Here is a 13,752-nt window from a genome sequence, read left to right as displayed (position 1 = left end):
TGATGCATGAGTGCTATTTTACTCACCAGTATGTAGTTACACAATTTAAAAAATATGTTTGCTATTTGGAAGTAAAAAATGGTCTCTCTTTTTCTTTTCATTTGAATTGATTTGTTTATTAGAGTTTGAACACTTTGTAATTATTAACTGGTAGCATTTCTTCTTTAGTTATTGTCCAAATTTTTGTCCTTTTATACTCTGAAGCCTTTCTGCTTTGTTTACATTTATATGTGTCATTCATTAAAATAATATTTAAGCCTATGCTCTCATAATTGGTATACATTTTTTATCCAGTTTATTTTGATTTTTCTTTAATACAATAATGTAAACTTTATATGGTCAAATTCTCCCTTTGTTTTTTTGTTTTTGCTTTTGTTTTTGGTATTAGAATGTCCTACTCCTCTCAGAGGTTTCATAACTTATCCAGATTAATTATAATTGGATTTTTAATAGATTTTAAAAAATGTTTAACATTTAATTCATGTGGAACTTATTGTGGTGTACTTACCGATTTAGGAAGAATTGATATTCCTATAGCATAGAGTCTTTTCATGTAGGAACATGGTCTGTTTCTCTAAAAAGTTTTCTTTACATTTCTGTAAACTATGCCCCCATAAAATTTGTAGCAATTTTCATTTTAGGGAAGATGGGTAAATTATTTCTGGGGTAAAGTAAATTTTAGTGAGAGAAGGCCCTTCATGAACCTTCTAATTTATGCAAGATGGACTCCAGAACTAGTCTGAAATGGTTGCAAATTAGATGGAGAAAAATTTTCATTTTCATTGCCTGATAAACAACAAGAACTTTTCAGATTTAATCTGTGGGCAAAGGAGACAGAGATTTGGTTGCACTGAGAATATGATGAAAAGGGGACATAGGATAAGAATTGCACAGAAAGAGTGGATGCTGGCCACAGAAATGGTACTGTGATACTCCTGAAGCCAGGAATATAGGGACACAGTGCCAGTCAACATTCAATTTTTTCTATTCTTCTGTACTGTATGATAGTATCCATTCATTACCCTCCAACAGAGAGAATCAATTTCATGAATCCTAGTTATGAGACCTTACATTTCCTTACTTCTTTTCCCCAATAAAATTAAACTGCTTCCAAGTGCCCATTTGTTGGCTTGGCTGATCTTCCGAGATCAGTCATCATGTGGCTCCCTCTGCTGGGCTTTGCTACTCCCTACATCCTAAGAGTTGGCCCTCAGAGGCATCCTCTTCAAAGCATCCACATTCCCTCACAGCTCTGTCACGTCAAAAGCTACATGAGAGTGGGGGCAGGTCTCTGTAGAAATTGTCACCTCTCCATCTTCCCAGACTCAGGGAATCCACATTTTTACTTCATCCCTAAGCCCGCCCTGCCTCTCTCCCTGTCCTAATGAACTTGATTTCTCACAGAGCCTGTGTGTAAGTGGGGAGGTCAGTGGGGAGGTGGAGGACGAGCCCAGACCAGTGCTCTCAACCCTTTCAGGCATGCCTTTCCTATTCCGCGATGAAGTCGAGAAATAATATCATCTACCTTCATACATAATCTTTTAAAAATAAACCCAATGCCTAGCTAACATGTAAAGGCAGAATGAAAGTAGTTTCTAATAATTCTAGCTACATAGTTATGATTGCCACAAATAATACAAATTGCAATGATATAGTGTAAATTTTAATGTGTTATTTATTGACTATACTAGATGACACAATGAAATGCTTATTTGCTTGAATCCATATGTAGACTCCTAGCAGCTACATCACTGAACTGACACAGGTGTTTTGTATTGTAATTCAAACACCACAGATGTCATTGCCGTAATGAATGGTATTCCAAAATGAGGAAATAAATTTTGGTCTGGTTTTGCCTTGATTTGTAGCATAGTTGCATTTCTGGAAATTTCCATATTTATTTACAATTCAAAAGTATTTTGCGTTTATATGTAAAATGCAGTTAGGTTAGAAATCTACTGTGTTACTACATCTAAATATCTGTTATTACATCAGCACTAAATCTAAGATTTTTTACAAATTATGAAAGAATTAAAAAAATACAGAAAATCTCAGAAAATCTAACAGACATCTACATACCCATATTTGACAGATATTAATCTTTGACATATTCTCTTTGGTTTTCCAAGATAAAATTTTACAGGAAAAAAACAGCCCATTTCTCTTTTATTCCCTCCCTTTCTTTCTCCTCAGAGATAATTATTATTCTAAAGTTGACTTTGTCATTCCCTTTAAATTTCTGTTCTTTTATTACTCACATATGCATCCATAAGTAACGTATACACCATTATTTTGTGGTCTTAAAAACCATGTAAGTTGTACTCACTTTTGCAACCTGTTTTTACCAGCCACATTATGTTTTTGAGCAGAGAGCTGATTTTTTCATTTCAACTGCTGAACAGAATTACATTGCATAATTAAACTACAGTTTAGCCATTCATCTACTAAAGACAGTTAAGTTGTTTTAGCTTTTTCATAATAACAAATACCTTTCAAATCATGCAGGAGTTTCTTTAGAGAGAGAAACCGAATTAGTGGGTAGTAGTATACAAACATTTTCAATTACATTAAATTATACTCATCAGTGGTTGTGTCAATTCAAATGTCAATCGGTACAGTTTAAAGGTTCAGCATCATTTCCAACACTTTGTATTGTCACACTGTTTAATGTTTGCCAATTAGATGGTATGAAGTGATATTTTGATTTAATCTGCATTCCCCTGGTTATCAGTAGTGTTTTCTCATATGTCTATGGGGGCAACAAGATTTCCACTTGTATGAATTGCCTATTCATAGCCTCTGCCCATTTTTCATTGATTTGTTTGTGTTTTCCATGTTTTTTTTTTTAGGATATAAACAAGATCTTTGTGGAGAAAATGCCTTTACTGAAGGCAAAGGACTTAAATGGAAAGTTCTGCTATGTTTGTGGATAGAAAGATTCAATAGTATAAGGATAGAAATTCTTCCTGAATTAACCTATAAATTCAATGTAATTCAAACATTTTTTACATAATTTTCAAAGAGTAAAGAAAAAATCAATTTTGTAAAAAAAAAAGTAAAAGAATGAGAAGGAAAGAAGAATTGATGAAGAAGGTGTACTTATCTTACCCGATATCCAAGCAAACTATAATTAACACCATTGGCGGGAATGTAAATTGGTTCAGACTTTATGGAAAACAGTATGGAGGTTCCTCAAAAAAGTAAAAATAGAACTACCATATGATCCAGTAATTCCACTCCTGGGTATATATGAAAATGAAGAAACTAATGAAAATGAAAACACTAATTTGAAAAGATACATGTGCTCCAATATTCATAGCAGCACTATTTACAATAGCCAGGACATGGAAGCAACCTAAATGTCCAACAACAGATGAATGGATAAAGACGACATGGTACATATATACAATGGAATATTACTCAGCCAAAAAAAGGAATAAAATTGGGTCATTTGTAGAGATGTGGATAGACCCAGCATCTGTCATACAGAGTGAAGTAAGCCAGAAAGAGAAAAACAAATATCGTATATTAATGCATATATGTGGAATCTAGAAAAATGGTACAGATGAACCTATTTGCAGGGCAGGAATAGAGACGTAGACGTAGAGAATGGACATGTGGACACAGGGAGGGGGAAAGGGAGGGTGGGATGAATTGGGAGATTAGGATTGACATATATACACTACCATGTGTAAAATAGATAGCTAGTGGGAACCTGCTATAAAGCACAGGAAGCTTAGGTTGGTGCTCTGTGACGACCTAGATGGGTGGGATGGGGTGGGGGAGGGAGGTCCAAGAGGGAAGGGATACAGTGAAGGGATTGACTTCACTGTACAGCAGAAACTAACACAACATTTTAAAGCAATTATACTCCAATAAAAAAAAGTTTGCATTATTAGCCCTGAATGTTCAACTTTTGAATTGAGACTGACTTGTGAGACTTAAAGGGACTATGTAACTTTTTTGTACCTAAGAGTTACCAGAGAAGACACAGACCCACCTGAGTTTTCCTCCCACAGTAGGGGAGAAACTAGACCCTCTGAATAATTTAAAAAGACGCTGGAAAACAAAAATAACATTGTTTTATGAATACATCCCATGATCCAGTTAATAGTCATGTGTCTAGTAAATTTTTTAGACAGGGCACCTTTTAGCATATTTTCTAAGAACTCAAATATTGGATACTTTTTTTATTTGTCATCACACATTAAAAATAATATTCTTGGGTAATTTTCTCCAAAATATTCCATAAGTCCATTCTACTCTTTTTCTAATACTGAACATCATGGAGAAATGCGAGCCCACCAAGTTTTTTGTTCCTTTATAAGCAATCTACTTTTTGTTTGTTTTTGTTATAGTGTTAAGTGATAGTGTTAAGTGATAGTGTTAAGTTTCCTTCCTTCCTTTATTTATTGAGGTATAATTGACTTACTATATTAGTTTCAGGTATACAACAGTGATTCGATATTTCCATAAATTACACACCATACAAAGTTATTATAAAATATTGACTATATTCCCTTTGGTAAACATTACATCTCTGTGACTTATTTATTTTATAACCGCTAGCTTGCACCTCTTAATCCCCTTCACCTATTTCATCCCTTCTCCCCTCCCTCCCCTGTGGTAACCAGGGGAGGTTCTCTGTATCTGTGAGTCTGTTTCTATTTTGTTATATTTGTTTGTTTTGTTTTTTAGATTCCACATGTAAGTGAAAGCATATAGTATTTGTCCTTCTCTGTCTGACTTATTTCACTAAGCATCTCTCTCTCTCTCTCTCTCTCTCTCTCACACACACACACACACACACACACACACACACAAACACACATACACACAATAGAATACTAGTCTGGCATAAAAAATAATGAAATCTTGCCATTTGTGAAAACATGAATGGACCTGGAGGGTATTATGCTTAGTAAAACAAGCAATCTACTTTATATTTATTCACCTATTTGTATACTTTTACTATTTTTATTGTTGAAAGTTGATGTCTTATTAAAGATATATCTAGGCTCAGTTTTTTTTTTATTGATTTTACCAGGAACCAAACCTACCCATTTCATCTCCACATAATTATCTGTTTTCATGCAGGAAATTTTTTCTTTATCCTGTTTTTAAGTTTTGGTCATATTCAAAAAGGAAACATTTCTTTATGTATTGAAAGCTATAAAATATTTTTTTGCTTAAAATTTTCATCATCCACTAACTATCAAGTTACAGTCATTGATAAGAAAGCCCCCCCTCACAATTTTTTAAACCCCAATCCTCAAATGCATGAGTGAAAAAGTGGTAAATTCCTCATGGCATTCTTTTTTAACATTGCCTTTAAAAATTACACTTCTCAGGCTTCCCTGGTGGCGCTGTGGTTGGGAGTCCGCCTGCCGATGCAGGGGGACACGGGTTCGTGCCCCGGTCCAGGAAGATCCCACATGCCACGGAGCGGCTGGGCCTGTGAGCCAGGGCCGCTGAACCTGCGCGTCCGGAGCCTGTGCTCCGCAACGGGAGAGGCCACAACAGTGAGAGGCCCGCGTACCGCAAAAAATAAATAAATAAATAAATAAATAAAAAATAAAATAAAAAAAAATTACACTTTTCTTAGAAAAAGTGCTAAAACAGGGCGAACAGTAGTTAGTCTCACTGATTATAGTGGCCTGCAATATGCATGAGAACAGAAGGAAACTTGGAGAAAACATTATCATGGGTTATAATAGTAAGGATTTGAGAAGGAATTTTCTTCAGTTTATTAACTTCAGTAGAAATTTAGAATCCTCAGTAGCTACTTGTTTTGTCTGAAATTCCGTCATCTCCATCAGCTTGAACTTCACCTGCCTCAGTTCAAAATCATGTTTGCACAGGCTTTTGTGCAGTAAAATCCCAGTTGTTCAGTGTTCTTTTATGAAAATATTAATAATGCCTGCTATTTTTCAAGCACTCACTAGGAGTTTTACATACGTCTCACTTATGATTAACAGTAAGCATTCTTTAGAAACATCTGTTATTCAAAGATTATACTTCTTTTTTCATATTCAGGACTTTTTTTTCCTGCAAGTTCTGCGATTGTTTCTCTTCTGCTTCTTTGTCAAGGATGCAATTTTGTGCAGTGTCAAGTTTGTTATTAACTGTCACCAAAGTAGCCTGCTTTGTTCTAGTTTCAATTTTGCCCTTTCAATCTACAATCTTTGGCAAATATATTTTCCTGTATCTTTCACAGTCTTATCTTAAATGAAATCTTAAAGGAAACACCATTTCCCCTAAGGCCCCATCCCTATATAACCACATTCTCCAAGGTCTGGAGTTGAGGACTACCTTCTTCTAGATCAACAGCGGTGCTTCTGAACCATTACTCTCTCAGCTTTGTGTACAACTCCTCATCAGTTAAGGTTTATGTCACCCAATGAAGTTACTCTTTAACCCTTTTCATCTGCGATCTCACAAATTCCCAGTCACTCTTCCATTTTCAACAAAGACATAGGTATCTGGCTCAGTCTTTATTTTATCTCTGTCCTGACATCACCCTGCAATACCATTGCAGATGATGCATTCAACACATTTGCACTCACAATTCCTAAATCTTCTGGGGCAGATTGCATTACCGTTACCAAATATCTCATTGGTCCTTCTTGCAGTGGCTTCCCTGTTGAAGGTTCATACACCTCTACCCTGTTGAACTCAGTTTGAAATATGGGTTCTTGTTGCCCAGTTGCATCTCTATCCTTCCCTTAGTGAAGTTTTTCAACTCTTTCTTGATTGCCAATATATTCTAAATTTTCCTTAGGCTAGGATTTAATCAGGATAGACTAAATTATGGTGTTGTAACAACACTCAGATCTCAGTGGCTGAATGCAATAAAAGTTTATCTCTCACTCTCACACTGTCTACTGTCGTTCCAAAACCAATGTCCTCTATTTGACCTCTCAGAATCCAAGCTACCTTGATCTTCTGGCTTCACCATCTCTACCTGAGGTTTCCTCCAGTATCACAACATCATGGGGAGAAACAGGTTTTAAATATCCTATGGGGGCTTTACATTGCCTAAACCTGGAAGTGGCTCATTTCTTCTGTTCACACTACATTAGGCAGAAAGGATATATGATCCTGCTGAACTGCAAGGGGACTAGACTACAAAGTCTTCCATGAGCCTGGAGGGGAAGAAAACTAGATATTGATGAGCACTACTTATTTCTACCGCTGCTGACTTGAGTTTCCGTGAGTAACAGTAAGACAAACAAACAACAGTTCTGACGGATTCAACAGCGACGTTTACCTTCTCCCTTTCACGTTAGGGAAGAGGGGTCTCTCCTCCAGTTCAAGACAAATAACTCCATCTTTGCGACTGATCATCTTCCCAACAGTCAAATGTTGCTCCACAAATAATATCTCTTTACTCCATATCAAACAGCTCTCTCTCCATCAACTTTTTGTCCTCCTCTTATAAGCATACTTAAGTTTCTCCCAATCCTTTTCTCCTGTTTAACTACCTTCCAATTTCTTTTGATCTCTTTTTAGCCAGACTTCTTGAAAGTGTGGTCTCTGCTTCCTGCACCCACTTCCTTACTACCTATGATCCCCTCGGTCCATCACAACCTGCCTTCTGTCCTCACCACTACACTGCTCTGACAAAGGTCACCAGTGGCTTCCAATTGATCATTCCTATCTACAGTTTTCAATCTTCATCTTACTACACTCCTTTGCTGCATCCAATGGTGTTGACAACTCACTTCTTAAATTCTATTTTTTCAACTTCCCTGGGATGCTTTCTCCTCCCTCTCTGGCTATTCCTTCATTATATTTCTATGATTTCTCTTCTCCTCAATTCCTAAATTGTGTTGTTTCACTTGGGTATCATTCAGTTTCTGCACTTCTTACTGTATGTAACTTCCTTGAGCAGTCATAACTATTCTTTTCACTTTATTTATGAACAGATGGCTCTCAAAATTATATGAACAATCATATATATAACAGACTTGTATCTGGAATATATAACTTACATCTCAGTAGTAAAAAGAGAAATAACCCAATTTAAAAATGGGCAAAGTATATACATAGTCATCTGTACACAGAAGATATATAAATGGTCAATAAACACATGAAAAGATGCTCAGTGTCATTAGCCATCAGGGAAATGCAAATCATAACCATAGTTTGGGGGCTTCCCTGGTGGCGCAGTGGTTGAGAATCTACCTGCTAATGCAGGGGACACGGGTTCGAGCACTGGTCTGGGAGGATCCCACATGCCGCGGAGCAACTAGGCCCATGAGCCACAACTACTGAGCCTGCACGTCTGGAGCCTGTGCTCTGCAATAAGAGAGGCCGCGATAGTGAGAGGCCCACGCACCGCGATGAAGAGTGGCCCCCGCTTGCCACAACTAGAGAAAGCCCTCGCACAGAAACGAAGACCCAACACAGCCCAAAATAAATAAATAAATTTAAAAATAAATAAATAAATAAATAAATACTCCTGTTCTCTGTTTAAACAAACAAACAAAAAAACATAGTTTGATATCACCTTATGCCCACCAGGATGGCTATGATCAAAAAAACAGATAGTATAAGGGGGAGGGGCAATATAAGAGTAGGGGAGTAAGAGGTACAAACTATTAGGTGTAAAATAAGCTACAAGGATATATTGTACAGTATAGGGAATATAGCCAATATTTTATAATAACTATAAAAGAAGTATAACTTTAATAAACTGTGAATCACTATATTATACACCTGTAACATATAATATTGTATATTAACTATATGTCAAAGAAACAAGCAAAAAAGATACTACCAAGTGTTCGCCAGGATGTGGAGAAATGGGAATTCTCATACACTGATGGTAGGAATGTAAAACGGTACAGCCACTTTGGAAAACAGTATGGCAGTTCCTCAAAAAGTTAAACACAGAGTTACCACATGATGCTGCAATTGCATTCCTGGGTATTTACTCAAAGGAAATGAAAACATATGTCCACACAAACATTTGTATGTAACTGTTCATAGCAGCATTATTCATAATAACCAAAACATGGAAACAATCCACATGTCCAGCAACTGGTAAATGGATGAACAATATGTGGTATATAAATACAATGTAATATCATTCAGCAATAAAAAGGAACAAAGTACTAATACATTGTTTCATTTCATCACTTCAAAAATCATTGAAAACACTATGCTAAGTGAAAGAAGCCAGATATAGAAGACCACATATTGCATGATTCCATTTATATGAAAAGTCTAGAATAGGCAAGTTCATAGAAACAGAAAGTAAATTAGTGGTTGCCTAGGACTGAGGTGGCGGGGAATGCGAGTTGAAGGAAAATGGAGGGTGATTGCTAAGGTACAGTTTTCTTGTTGGGTGATGAAATGTTCTAAAACTGTGGTGGTGGTTGCATAATTCTGTGAAAATACTAAAAGCACACTTTAAAATGGATAAATTTTACGTAAGCGAATTATACCACAATAAAGCTGCTAAAAAATATATGACCAGTTTGGGCTGACCCCAGAGTTTCAGATCTATATCTACAACTGCATTCTGAACAAATTCAGTTGGAAGTCCATTGAGCGCTAAAACTTACCATGTCTTAAACTAAACTCTTTTCCTTCTTATTCCTGTTACTCATGTAAGCTATATTTCAATAAATAGCAATGCTATGGCTCCAGCAAATCAAACTGAAAGTCAGAAATTCACCTTCCATTCCTCCTCCTTTCTCACTCCCCTGCCCCTTTTCATCAGTCACCAAGTGTTGACACCATAAATTCCTATCCTATTACTACTGCCTAGTTTGTACATTTGCATTTCCCCCATAGGCTACCACGTGCTCAGATTCATCTTCCATAATTCTGACAGTAATTTATTTATTTATTTATTTTGACAGTAATGTATTTAAAATGCATACCTGACCATATTGCTCTATCTCTTAAAATCCTGTAATGGCTTTCCATTTTCTATATGATACAGTCTAAGCTTTTCGCCATGAGAGATAAAGCCATTCAAAATCCAGCTCCTACCTCTCCAGCCTTCTGTCCTGCTGTCCTTTGTCTCACACTTTGCTTTAATTACTGAGCATCCTGTAGTTCTGTGCAGACACCTACGTGCCTTTGCTTATGTTGTTTCCTTGACCTGAAATGACTTGAATTTCTTCTTTGACTAATTAACTTTACTCCTCCTTCAAGGTCCTGTGCCATGTCTTCTAGAAAACCTTCCCTTACCCCCCCGGCTGTGCTACTTGTCCCTCCTCTGTAAAAAATTTTATCTAGAGTGCTAAGGAAGAACAGTTTTGGGTGTCTTGTTCCTCGATTTAAGATCCTTGAGAACTGATGCAATTTTTATTTGTCTTTGTGTTCCTAGAGCTTGGTACGTTCATTCATTCAGCAAATATTTGTTGAGACACTACTATGTACCAGCTTCTGTTAGAGGCTCTGGGAAGACCATAGTAAATAAGACAGTGTCCCTGACTTCATGTACTTTACATGCTAGCGAAGAAGATAGACAAAAAATTAACTCATATATTTATGTGTGTGTATATATATATATATATATGATAAAATTATAGGTCGTGATATGTTGTGAAGAAAAATAAAGCTGGGTAAAGTGATGGAGAATGATGAGGGAAGAAGGTGAAGCTTTTCACGGAAAGGCTCTGACTTTCGTGCAGCAAAGAAGTAAGCCACCTGAAGAACATGAAGAAAAGCTTTCCCGGCAAAGGGAAAACAGCAAGGGAAAAGGCTCTGAGGTAGGTAAGAACAACCTTGATTTGTTCAGAAAATGCAAAGACCAGCATCAAAAGAGGTGAGTAACAGAGGGAGCGGTAGGAACTAGCATTGGTGAGGCAAGCAGGCACAGAAGGTCACAGGAAAGACTTTAACTTACATTCTAAATGTGGGAGGAAGCACTGGGGGGTGAAATGATGTGATTCACCTTTTGTAAAGATTACTTACTCAAGCAGGCTGTGCGGAGGGTAGACTATAAAAAAGGAAAATGTAAAAGCAGGAAAATTACTGGAAGTCTGCTATTGTAGCCAAGAAGAAATAAGGTGGCTTGGGTTAAGGTGGTCCCATCGTGGGTGGTTTGAAGTGGAGATACCACTTCCAATGGTCAGACCAGAGATACATTTTGATAGCATCAACAGGTCTTCTGGGATGTGAGGTGTGAGGGAAAGTGAGGCAACACAGATTCCTTCTAGGCTTTTGGCTTGAGCAACTGACAGAACAGAGTTGCCATTTATTAAGACAGAGAGCATTAAGGTGGACTGGAAACACAGTTACAGTCTGGACATGGTCAGCTTGAGATGCGTATTCAATATCCAGTGGAGATGGATTATATATAGTCAGATAGGTGAGGTGACGTTCAGAGGAGCGGGTCAGGCTGGGAGATACAAACCTGGGAGTGAGCACCGTTTGAGGATATTTGAAGTTGTGAGACTAGATAAGATCACCAAGGCGAGTTTCGATGGGAAAAGCATGTCTGACTGAGCCCTGGGCCCCCCCCACCCCAGCTTTTTAAACGTGGAAAGGAGAAACAAATCCAGGAAACAAGACTGAAGAAAGGGCAATGAAGGAGTAGAAAAACAGCCTGACTTTATAAATGGTCATTAAACCAAGCTATTTATCACACAGTCTGTTCTCATAACCAGTTTCTTCTTCTTTAACGGCTACCTGTATTTTTTTTAAAACATACTGAAAACAGGAAGCAAATATCACAAACTATTTCCCTCTATCTCCTGAAGCGAATATTTTTCATATCAAAGCTTATCAGCCAACTCCTCCGATTATTGCTTCTCATCCCTCGGGATGCAGACTTCTTTTCATAGAGCCCATGTTTATTTATTCTTCTGTTTATTTTTAATTTACTCAGCCTTAAGGAAAAGACACCTTTCTAGACGTGAACAATCCACATGCAGGCACTGAGCTCAGTCATCTTATTTTTATTTTTTTATCTTTTTGATTCCAAGAAAAACATTGATTAAAATTTAGCAAAGTAACCATAGATAAGACTGAATAACTCAGAATTTGGAAAACATACTATTATCATATTATTTTGCTCTCATCTTGTTGTGCTCATGAAATCAGACCATATCTTGTGACTGGGATAGTGTTTTCACTGAAGGAAATGAATGCTGCTATTGTCATTCAACTGACAAAGAGGTTAATCTTAGGGAAGACTGTTGAGCTTTTGCGGGTTTCTTTTTTTTTTTTTAAAGGAGAAAGTGAACAATGACTTCTTCCTCTGTCCAAGGACAAAATTCTGTTTGCTCTGGCCTCAGAACAAGGGGAGGCCTGGATCAGTCTCAGGGGTGGAGGTGAATGGCCCTGGCTACATGGAGGCAGGACTGGAATGAGAAAGGGAGATGGTGATGTATTGATGGGAGTGGTACCCCCACTCCCGAGGCAGAATAAGGTGGGCGGCGGGGTGGGGGGCAGCAAGTGGTGGGTTAGGTTAGCAGAAACCAACTGCATGAGAAAGAATTAGTCAAGAACAGTGGACCTTCCCTTTGCGGTGGCTGCAGGGCAACAAAGCACTGGTGATGAAGCCCTCTCTGGAGCAGCCAGCATACTGGACCATGAGTGAGGATTCCCTTAGTCCAGAGGGAACACCTTTCTACATCCAGTGGCTTACAGAAAGAACAATTGCTTGAACAGAGGTAAGTCACTGCTGGGGAGTTGTACCAGGAGAGGGTATTCAAGGGAGAGACTTCCTGCTAATACAGTCTGTAATGGATTAGAGTTGTTTTACCCTGGAGTACGTATGTGTGATATTGTCTGTATCCAAGCTGGTGAAACTAGAGGTATGACTACATAAAGGTTTGGAACAGCCCCTGGGGTTGATGGATGGGGGAAATTATTGCCCCGAGCTCGCTTTGCATTTCTGCCTTTATCTCTGCTTAGGTTTCTTAGAGGCCATGTCCCCTTCAAACTGTGGATGGAATTAAGCAGAGGGCTTCAATCTTTCTGTTTCTTGCAGGAAAGCAGTTGCAGAATTATCTTTTCCTGAGTTGTCAGGGTAACGTTCCTTCCCTGTGGGGCAGTATATTTTTCAAAGACCCCCAGTTGGACTTCTTGTTACCATCTTCACACTTGAGAGCTCTGTAAGACAGGTAGTGACTAATCATCCGAGAATACAAGCTCTTCTCTAATTCCTGACATGTTACATGCTGTGAGTTGTATTCTCAATGGATATAGACTGATGAAGAAGTTAAGGGGAGGAGGAATTTGTGAAGCCAGAGAGTGAACATTAGAGTCAACTTCTTTCCCTAACTCTTGGGGGGCCACCTATCCTATTTTGTTTAAGAAGGTATACTATGTAGCATCTCCACAAAAATGTATATCCCAATCCAGTCCCTCTGATGATGTAATTAGTAGAAATTTCATTCATTCTTTGGTTTATAGTTTGCTGATATATTTAATTTACATAGCTGTGGCTAAATGGTTTTTTGTTGTTTGTTTTTCTGATAAAAATCTCGATTTATTTTACAATCATAGCCCATGAAAGGAAGACAATAGATGTATTTTTCCTAACTCCAAGAGAATCTGAAGAGTCCTTTATACTTGTTGAATTAATTACAATAAGATCAGTTATAGTTTGATGAGTTAATTCAAACTGAACTTCCTTTAACAAACAATGAGGAAATAAAATTTCTCAAAGCAAACAAGTAAAGTAAGCAGCATTGTCTCAAAATTAAGGATAATATAACAATAAACTATTGTAGTTAAAAATCAAGATGTAACTGGTGGGGACTTCTCTGGTGGTCCAGTGGT

The 13,752-nt window shown here is 37.6% G+C and overlaps 1 protein-coding gene across 2 annotated transcripts in view; it reads right to left on the bottom strand.

Moving 5' to 3' along the window:
• The window catches only part of ASB4 (ankyrin repeat and SOCS box containing 4), a 121,796-nt gene that overhangs the window by 23,353 nt on the left and 84,691 nt on the right, over positions 1-13,752 (bottom strand). The window lies entirely within an intron of this gene.

This window comes from Lagenorhynchus albirostris, chromosome 8 (genome assembly GCF_949774975.1).
Source record: "Lagenorhynchus albirostris chromosome 8, mLagAlb1.1, whole genome shotgun sequence".
In the NCBI taxonomy this organism is placed as follows: domain Eukaryota; kingdom Metazoa; phylum Chordata; class Mammalia; order Artiodactyla; family Delphinidae; genus Lagenorhynchus; species Lagenorhynchus albirostris.
The sequence above is the reverse complement of the archived record's forward strand: the minus strand, read 5'-3'. Positions and strand labels throughout refer to the sequence as shown.